This window comes from Vicia villosa, linkage group LG7, assembly GCF_029867415.1.
Source record: "Vicia villosa cultivar HV-30 ecotype Madison, WI linkage group LG7, Vvil1.0, whole genome shotgun sequence".
Taxonomy (NCBI): Eukaryota; Viridiplantae; Streptophyta; class Magnoliopsida; order Fabales; family Fabaceae; genus Vicia; species Vicia villosa.
In genome coordinates this window covers 26141951-26153403 of record NC_081186.1, presented here as the reverse complement: position 1 = coordinate 26153403, position 11453 = coordinate 26141951, and positions in this window count along the sequence as shown.

Here is an 11453-nt window from a genome sequence, read left to right as displayed (position 1 = left end):
CAGGTGGCAACTCTTTAACAACTTCTGGAAAGACTTCTGGAAAATCACGTACAACCGGTAATGCACTACCCACCGCTTTCCCTTTCACTTCCATAGACGCAATTAACATAAACACAGCTGCCCCATCTTTAACCGCTTTGTCATACCCCAAAATTTGCCCATCTCATTTTACTTCCCAAGCTCATATCAAAACTCAAGACTCAAAGGCACATTCTCCTAAACAATGGCTCAATGAATTAGGGTTTCAAATTCTCTAAGGAAAATCAATGGTTCAAGGTCTCCAACGGATCTCATATGGCTTATGATTTTTTGACAAAATTCAGGTTTCAATTCCAAGGATTGACCACTCAATTGCTCAGAAAGTCAACAGTCGACTAGTTTGACCTAAAAGTCAACTATGGTCAAAGTACAGTCAAAACTCATGGTTTTTTGTCAACAACCTTATTTTGAAGTATCATTCATCATTTGATCAAGGATTGATCATGATTCATCAAGAAAATATCAGAAATCAACAAATTCAAAAAGTTTCTAAATTAGGGTTTCATAGGAGAAAGTCAACTGAACTTTGACCAGCCATAACTCCTACATGGAATATCAGAAATTTTCCATCCAAATCTCATTTTGAAGGAAATTGGATTTTCTGCAAATTTGTCTCTCACATGCCAAGTCTAAAAATGCTTCATTGGAGAGATATGGATCAAAAGATTATAGGTCCTTTTTGAAAGTCAACCAAAAGCAGTTTTTTGTCAAAGCCAGTATCATCAAGATAAAATCTTCAAATGGAAAAAAGCTTCCAAAATGGCTTGTAGAGGACATCTTGAGGTTTCCAAAGAGTCCTAGAACTCCTCCATATTTTAAAAATTGAGGGAGATATGCCTTGTCAAAGTTGGACAATTTTGAGAGAAAAATGTGAAACAAAAAGGCTTCAAAATAGATTTCTTTGCAAAGAGACCCAACTTTTTGTGGCCCAATCTTGATCCACAAGTTATCCAAGGCCTCACATCTGGTTGCCACGAATTTTGGTTTAATATTCATATTTTTATTGAATTTAATTCATGAAAAATATAATATAAATCAAATAATGAGAAAAAAATATTAAGAGGATTTGTTTTTATTCTATTTTCACTTGATTCTAATCATCAATTATACCCATAATCATTCAAAAATCGTGCAAATTGGAATGGGAGAGATTGAATCAAATATTGGCTAATTTTAGAAAGATTTGAAACCAAATTTCCATCAAATGCCAATCTCTTGATTCAATAAGATTGGATTCAGTTTTGTTGCCCTAATTCCATATCTTATATATACACAAACTAGTCAGATTGCAGGAGGGGAGAATTGGACGAAAATTTGGCAGCATCCTGTACCAGTTCAAGAACAAAAAAGTGAAACGCAAGGGGTTGGCAGCCAAGGTTAGAGAGCAATTGAAGCCACCACACGCACCCAAGAAGGTTCCTCACTCTCTTCTGAAGCTAATTGCATCCCTACCGTTGATTGTAGCGCTCAGAATCACCAGATACGTTCACGGTTTGAGCCTCTAAGATTTACAATCGATTTCATTCATTCTTACATTATAAATTAAATTTGAATACATGTTCATGTTTGTAATAATGTTTGCAAAGTTTATGGGCCGATTAATTTGAGTTTAGTTACATGTACGTGGATAGGCCATGGTTAGGGTTCATAAAACCTTGAATTGGGGGTTGTTACTTAGAGACAGAATTAATCCAAATTGATTACAGTTCTGCGCTCAAGGGGTGAGGTTTATTGGAACTGAGTTAACTTTTGTGATGTATTCTGTTTATATGGTTTGTATGAGACTTGCAGGACTTAGCTATGGTGAAAATCGCTGCTGAGTGGAGTTTAAGCCGTAGCAAAATTGAAAACGAAGAAGAAGATGGGGGCTGCGCGCGTTTCACTTAAATTCCACTTAGTTTGTTTGTTCATATTGCTTTTGTGACTTTTATTTGACAGCGAAGTTAAAGTGGTCGGGTGGTCAGTGTATCAATCTGGAGCGCTTGGCATGCAAGGGCAAGGGTTCGATCCCTGCCTCTTGCATAATTTTTTTGAATTATTTCTTAGCATAACTTTGCAGGAAGATCCAATGCGCGCGTTCTCACCAGGCGCACGGTACAGCCTCCCTGTCCACCATCGGATATGCGCGTGGATTAATCCAGTGACTCAGAACTTGCAGTTCCACCATGGACCCTCAGGCCAACCACACAGGAGCAAAGCTAAGTTTTTTATTTTTATTTTTATTTTATTTTATTTTGTGTTGATTTTTTTATATATTTTCTTTATTTCTTTTTTTGTTTTGTTTTAAAATTCAAACCCTTTTATTTCTTTTCTTTTCAACTTAACCTTTTTTTTATATATAAATAAATTTAGATTAATGTTTTTTTAATTATTTAATTTTAATATTTAATTTTAGTGAATACTTAATTTAGTTTTAAATTAATTAAAAATTAGTTTAATCGATTTAAAAATTAGGATTAATTAATTTAAAATCAATTTAGGGTTCACAAAATTATTTTAATTAGGATTAGCCAATTTTAAAATTAATTAGGTTGAAAACCAATAATTAATTTTTAGGTTTGTTAACCTCGATTCATTTAGAAACCCTGATAGCCTTAGGTTTACTGGTAGGTGTTGCCCATTAACCCTGGTTAACTTGTGCCCTAATCAGGTTTGCGAGGTTTGTCATTAGATCACTCATACACTACAATTTCTCTTCTTTGTGCCCAACTTTCAGGGTTAATCAAAATTCTCCGACTACGCGCCATACCAATCGAAAAGCTAAGTCCTAATTCTTTTTTTATTTAAATATCATTTTTATTTTTATTTTTGCCTTTTGCCCAAAATAGGGTTCACTTTAAATAGTCAATGAACTCCTCCTACACTCACCCTTTTGTTTATTCTTCCTTTGCCAATTTTCAGGGTTACCCAACCGGTCAAAGCTCGAACCTTCAGTAACCCTAAAACTCGCTTTTTTTAATTTCTTCTTTAATTATTACTTGTGTTAAACCTATCGCTCTGTTGGGGTTTATTTTATTGCTTTTTTTCCCCTTTCCCATGGCTTATTTTGTAACTGCTCCTGGTTGTATTGTGTGGCCTTGAAGGCACTTAAACTGCTATTATAACTGCGTGGTTATTAATTCTAGGGAGTGCAACTCTGAACTGAATTTAGAATAACTAATTTACAAGATAATTATTTGAATTGAATCACGTGATTGTGCACCCACACACCTTTTATGGTAACCACTTTTGTTGCCTGTTGCCTGTTTCCTGTTGCCTTGTTGCCTTTTCAGTGCAGAATAGTCAAGTCCCTCGGATATGAGGACGTCTCAGCAAATGTTGCCCTCAGTTCATTCTTATCACAAAAGATCATAAGTCCCAATGATGTTGCCTTCGGTTCGGTTATATGATCTCGTCCCTCGAGGTTACCTACGATGATGTGATTGTCCCTTTCGATTATTGCTGAGGTGTCCTCTTGGTTGCCTAATGATGACTATTCTTTTCCTTCCCTTAGACTACATGCCTTCTCTATGGCAAGGGACAGTCTTATGGCGAACGAACTCTCGATGACCCTTCAACCTTCAAATAAAAGGACTTCCTACCCTCCTATGGTATGGATAGCCCTGAAAGGCTAAAAGAACCTTTTTAATAGGGGTAATTATCTCCTAATTGCTTTGCTCTGGCTTAAATCTTTTTCTTACCCTTTATCAAAAATCTTCAAAAAGGCTACGCTTATTTACAAGCTAAAGTCCTTATTCAAATCTTTTTCTTTATTCACTGCAAACATTTTCAAAACATACCAAAGTGAGCTAAGCAATTAAGAGCGCATGGAAAACCATGGATGCAAAGGGTGCCTTACACCTTCCCTTTGAATAAATTACCCCCCGAACTCAAAATTTCTTTTAAAGGTTTTTTTCTGTTCTTTTAGCCTTTCTATAATTTGGATAAAATAAAAGTCGGTGGCGACTCTTGCTTACCGCGACATTTTAATAAAGTCATTTCACCGTATTACACGCTTCATCTACTTGTCTCGCAGTCATTGCCAAATCTTCAACACTGGCATCTTCAGGAAAGATAACCGTCTTCCTAAAGCAATTAATATGAACCCGGTTGAATTCCAACCAGTTCATACCCAGAATAACATCAAGTTGTTCCAACGGAAGGCACACTAAGTCCATCCCAAACTTTCTACCAAAAATATCAACTGGACAATTCAAATAAGCAGAAGAAGTAGTTACTGACCCCGACGCAGGAGTGTCAATAACCATACTTCCATTAATATCAGATATTTCTAATTCCAATCTTTTGGCACAATCTAATGAAATGAACGAATGAGTCGCCCCAGTATCAATAATTGCAATTAAAGGTGTGCCATGGATAAAACACGTACCTTTAATCAATCGATCCTCTAGAGTAGTCTCTGACCCAGACAAAGCAAAGACCTTCCCACCAGACTGATTCTTCTTCAGCTTAGTGCACTGTGGGCTGATTGGCCTTCTTCACCATAGTTGTAGCAAGTCACGATCTTTATCCTACAACCAGAAGCAATATGACCCGCCTTACCACATTTGAAGCACTTCTTTTCTCCACTCTTGCCCTCGTTCCTTCTATGTCCAATTTCACCACAGTTGTAGCATCTAACGAGAGCACTAGAATCTCCCACACTAGACCTTTTCCTATCACCAACCTTTGGATTTCCTCTACCATATGGTTTACCTCTATCCATAGGCTTCTTACCCTTCTTGTCAACTTACTCGCGGGAGTGAGATGACTTCAGCTTAATGTTATCCTCTTCGAAGATTCTGCTACAATCCACCAAATCAGCAAATCGAGGAATCCTCTAATACCTAATACCTTGCTTGATCTCATCACGAAGACCGTTCTCAAATTTGATGCAATTTGAGAAATCACCGGCTTCATCATTGTTTTAGTGTACATAGAACTTCGCCAGCTCAACAAATTTGGAAGCATGCTCCGGCACCGTCATATCACCCTGTTTCAGCTCCAAGAACTCTATCTCCTTCCTTCCACGAACATCTTTAGGAAAGTACTTCCTCTAAAACTCTCTCTCGAATATAGCCCAAGAATAGCTACACGTCAGTGTCCAGTTCATTTCTCGTAGCAACTCACCAGTCATCTACTTCTTCAGACAACATGTGAGTACCATACCTAACTTTCAGGTTCTCAACACAATCAATGACTCTGAAAATCCTTTCGATCTCCTTCAACCACTTTTGAACACCTTCAGGATTGTGAGTACCCTTGAACAACGGAAGATTGTTCCTCTGAAAGTTACCCAATTTTCTTTCAGGACCGATTCTAGCTCCATTGGCATTTCCTTCCAACACACCAGCAATCATGCCCAGAGCCTTAGCAATTGCATCATCATTTATTCCACCTCTTCCAGTCATTGTTCTGCTAATCCACAAAGCAATTCCATTAACACCAAAAGTATCGACAGTGATAACTCGCACTAGTCGCATACAAGGGAATAACTGACACTAAGACTCTAGTCACAACGACCGACTATGCTCTGATACCACTATTGTAACACCCTTCTAAACCCCGCGATAATTAATAAAATAACCAGAGTAAAACATAAAAACAAGGGTGCTACAATTAAATAAAACAAATAAACCAATTGTAGTCTTATGTCATACTTTAATAGGAACGTTCACCAAACAACATTATCATGTTTATCACAGCGGAATAACAAAACATCTTCCAAAATAATTCCAACGGAGGATAATCCAAACCAAACAAAATAGAGTGTAACAAAATTAAACTCTAAATCTATCGTTTCCAGTGTTACAAGACCAGAGCATGACCGACACGACCCAACGACCGGATTAAGTCTACGAGCTATCCTCACCAAAGTAAATAAGTCGCTACTCTTCAATCTGAAAATGTCAACATGTAAGGGTGAGTCTCATTCACAATTAATAAATATTATGCATTCATAAGCAACAAAACATCATAATATATCATTCACCCAATTTGCAATATATTCAGATTTTCAATTGTCATTCATCAACCACAATAAATACATCACCCAACATAACACTAAAATCCATTCAATCAGGTTATGACGAATGCATATGAACCAACTGACACTATGCATGTGGTACCAATAAGCCATGGAATTAATTCACCTGACCGATCTAAACATCACCGAGATACGGCCCCTACCGGCACAAATTCCACACAATGGGAATTATGCCCACCATTGATCCAAACATCACTGGTATCCATCACCAAAATGATTTTATGAATGAATGCACACATATGACATACTTACACATCAGCTAACTGTTAGAACAAGAATTGTTCTGATCAATATTGTTAGTTTTGATGATAACAATGTATATGAATTTTGCTTAAGACAATGTGGTACTCTAATCCTATGCAATTTCCATTTCTGGAAATATATGAAGAGTATGCACAAAATCAGCGCAAGAAGCACTGACTCAGAAGGTTCAACATGCAACATCAGATCATGCTCTCGTAAGACATCAGAAAATGGTCAAGCAGAATCAGAACATGGTCTATTGAAGCATCAGAAGAACTTGAGATCAGAAGCAGAAGCACTGAAGTTCTCATGGTATCACGCTTGAAGCACTTCAAAGTCAGAAGACAAGAAGATGCTCTGCACCAAGCTGTTTGACTCTGATATATTCAAACATTGTATCTACAAAGATCAGATCAGAAGCAAGTACAAGATGGCAGGCTACGCTGACTGACAAAAGGAACGTTAGAAGCTATTAAAGGCAAAGTCAGTTAAAGTAGGAAAAGCAAGGCTCGAGGTAGTTCACAAAAGAGTGAAACATTAAATGCAATGCTGTACGGATCACGCAGCGCATTAAATGCTCCCAACGGTCATCTTCTCAAAACGCCTATAAGTAGAAGTTCTGATGAGAAGCTGAATACAACACTCTACGCAAACATACAGAAACGCTGTCAAAGTGAAAAGCTCTCAAAGCTTCATCTTCAACCTCACTTCATTACTGTTGTAATATCTTAGTGAGATTAAGCTTAAACTTAAGAGAAATATCACAGTTGTGATTATAGCTTATTAAGAAGCATTGTAATACTCTTGAAAGAATTTGTTTACATTAATTTGTAAAAGGTTCCTAGAGTGATCAAGGTGTGATCAGAATACTCTAGAAGACTTAGAAGGTATCTAAGTGGAAAACCATTGTAATCAAGGTTGATTAGTGGATTAAATCCTCAGGTGAGGTAAATCACTCTAAGGGGGTGGACTGGAGTAGTTTCGTTAACAACGAACCAGGATAAAAATCATTGTGCAATTGTTTTTATCTTAAGAGTTTTTAAAGTCACACTTATTCAAACCCCCCCTTTCTAAGTGTTTTTCTATCCTTCACTAACCGATGAAATACATTGCCTCACCATAACTCACCATTATCATCACCAACAAGTATGCACATGCTTCCGCAATCATTCGATCATTTACAAATTTGACGCAATAAACATAACAATAACCATAATTCTTCCATCATTACACCAATACATTGCCATACTCACAAAATCATATATATATATATATATATATATATATATATATATATATATATGCACAATGTTTCATTTTACCAAAGCAATTGAATCAGTTTTAAAAATAAAGTTGGGTCACTGCCTATATCTTCAGATTATCATATAAAACATTTAATTAGTTTTGCAACGCCCAAAAAGGCACCTAAAAAGGATACACGGATCAAAAGATACATTGTTTCAATGTTTAGAAAATTTCTGCACCACGGGGTCCGCTTAGCGACCCTCCAGCGCACTTATGGAATCAATTTTCCAATAACCCCGCTTCAAGCGGTCGAAGACAGTAGCTAACTACGTTGGGACATCCGCTTAGAGAGCTAGGTCCGCTTAGCAGGCTCAATTAATTTTTGTAAAACAAATAGCATCCTCTTAGCGAGCTAGAGGCCGCTTAGCGGACGTGCGATTATGCAGAGTTTCACCTCTGTGACAGACCTGCGAAATCCAACATCCCTCACCCAAAACTCAGTCTAAACATCGATTAGGCACATATTATCATAATTTCACTCATCATTCAACGTCAATACCAATTAAAATCATAACTTCAATTACCCTAACCATAAACTCTCAAACCTAACAATCCCAAACCCTCACATATCCAATTGAAGCAAACAATATCTTAAGCAATCCTATCACCTATAAAACACATAAGAGATACTAATAGGAAGAGTCCCCCCTTACATTGATTCAAAGTTTCTTGACAGCCCTCTTCTTCTTCTTCTCTGCTTTGTACGTGTTTTGCAAACCTCCTCTTCTGACTCTTATGTTCCCCTATTTCTCAATTTCCTTTATTATTATTATGAAATAAAATAGAAAATAACTTCAGTAGGGCCTCACACGTAGTACCCCCTCTTTACCAAACGCAACATCAAGCCCACTTACATCTTTCACAATATTCCCAATTAATCCGATTAATTAATTAACTCCAATAATTAATTTTAAATTCTAAATAAATAAATAAATAAATAGGAAATATGGGGTGTTACAGTGGTTGCTGGTAATTCTTTGGCTGAGATTCACCAGGTTAAGCTGCTTCTGGATCAAAAGTTCAAGATAAAGGATCTGGGTCAGCTAAGGTTCTTTTTAGGGTTTGAGGTTGCTAGGTCATCCAAGGGTATCTTCATGAATCAAAGAAAATACACACTTGAGTTGTTAGAGGACACATGTTATCTTGCAGCCAAACCCTCCTCTATTCCTTTTGATTCTCATCTTAAACTCTCTCCCACTGAAGGTGTTCCTTTAGCCGATCCTACCATGTATAGAAGGCTTATTGGAAGATTGATATACTTGACCAACACTAGACTTGACATCTCTTTTGCAGTGTAACACTTGAGCCAATATGTTTCTAAACCCCTTGAATCTCACTATCAGGCTGCAACTCGAGTATTAAAGTTCTTAAAGTCTTCTCCTGCTAGAGGTATTCTCTTTTCTGCTTCCATTTCTTTCAAGCTATATGCCTTTGCTGATTCGGATTGGGCCATATGCCCCACCACTAGGAAGTCTGTCACTGGTTTTTGTGTCATCCTTGGATCCTCTCTTCTTTGTTGGAAATCTAAGAAACATAATACAATCTTCAGATCTTCCAATGAAGCTGAGTATAGAGCTTTAGCCTCACTCACTTGTGAGCTTCAATGGCTACATTATTTGTTCAATGATTTCAGGATCTCTTTTTCTCAACCAGCCTCTGTGTATTGTGATAGCAAATCTGCTATATATCTAGCACATAACCGTGCATTCCATGAAAGAAGCAAGCATATTTAGTTGGATTGTCATGTCATACAAAAGAAAATCACTTCAAACCTCATCCACTTGCTTCTTATATCTACTACAGATCAACTGGTCGATGCTTTTACAAAGCCTTTGCACTCTCCAGCTTTTTCCTCAATTATGTCCAAGTTAGGCCTATGTAGTTTACACGGTCCAACTTAAGGGGGCATATTGGAGTAGGCTTCCTCATATATAGCTTATTTATCCTTTTTTCTATAATAGGATTAGATATCAGTACAGCTGGCATTATGTTATTGGTTCATTTCATCCTTGTATATATAGACCTATCTTGTATCTTTTCAGTTTAGTGAAGCAATAATATTTCCATCCATCTTCTTTAATGCACCTTAACCGTTTTCTGTTATTCTGTTACATGGCTTCAGCCATTGTTGATAATTAGTCTTACAATGATATAGTATGAAATTTGAGCTTCATTTAAATTAAAAGGGGAATTTGAGTTTCAAAAATATATGAATATTTAGTTACTAAATTACATTAGGAACATATATGCATTATTTGGTTGTTGTAGATATATGAAATTCCTCTGATTTCATGGTTTTATACTGGCTGTAGCTATAGACGTGTTATAAAAGTAGGGGATATATGTGCACAGGGTAGTGAGGTGTTTGCTATGTGTAATTGATACTTATTATATAATACCTTTGTTTTCCAATAGTGAGTGAATGCAAGTGAGAAAATGCTAATTAATTTATAATATAATATAGTCATGTATACGTGTTATAATTTATTTAGGTAATTAAATAGAGAGTTAGTGTTTTAAATTGATTTCGTTACTTCAAAAGATCTTAAATTAAGTGAATGAAAATACTTTAAAAAATAAATAAATATAATTTTTGAATCTGTGGTTGCATAAGTGGCCAGGGTTATATATTATCGGTTTTTATAATACATGATTTGTCATATGCATTGTGTGATTGCCTTAGTGACAGGTAAAGATCTCTGTGTGATTGCCTTAGTGGCGGGTAAAGATCTCTGTGTGATTGTATTAGTGACGCGATTGCATTCCATCATGACATGACATATGCATTTCTGTGTGGTGCCTTAGTGGCGAGTTATTTTCCTCATTGATATGAGATGAAATCAGTGTGGTACCTTAGTGGCGGGCTGAAATAATATGCTTTGATAGTATGATGTGTGATCTATGTGGTTGTTACTGTGTTTATGTTTTATGGTTGTAGATATAAAAATGTTTGTTATTGTCTATTTATTTTAATTTTTAGAATATGTAATGTTGATTTTAATGAAAACATATTTTAGCTTACTTGAGGTATATATTTAATTATCATATTCATTTGAGATCAGTGTGAGGAGGGAAAGTGTGACACTTTTTTTATATTAGTTGTTATAAACTTAAATGAACAATTTATATAAATTTATACTAAAAATTTGATTACAATTTTCAATTGTGAATTTATATAAGAGAAGTTGAATAGTTCTAATGTAGTTTTATTTTTTCAAGTGTTTTCTTGATTTATCTCAATCTTTTAGTTTAGAGGATACAATTATTGGGGTTGATTGTATGTCTAATGTTGCCTAAATTCTTAAATTAAGAAGGAAGTTAAAAAGTAGCTATTTGAAAAGTCCCACATTGCTTAGTGCGTTGAAGCAAGGGGGACCAAGGCTATATATTGGGCCTAAGTTCTTTGTTTTTAGATACACTAGTCAAAAAGCACTTTAGGCTTATATTTGATTTTCTTAATTCTCTAATGCTCTTGTATTAGAGTGTTGTGAGATTTAGTTTAAATATTTGCTTTGTAAGAGTGTGGGTGTACTAGGGGATTGGGGTGAGAGTAGAGAAGTCTATGTGTTTGTAAAATTTTCACATAGTAATAATTCTCTGGTTGTCTATTTAGACAACGGTCGTGGTTTTTCTCCGGTTTTGGAGTTTCCACGTTATATTCTTGTGTTATTGGTTGTGTTCTGTTTATTTATTTTTTTCTTCAATTGTGTTATTTCCCAACAGTGGTATCAGAGCTTCGGCTCGATAAGATATCATAATTCTTAGTATTCTCTGTGGTTGCAGCATTGTCTGATCTTCCACATAAGAAAAGAATTGTGATATTGTAAAGGTGCTGAAGAAG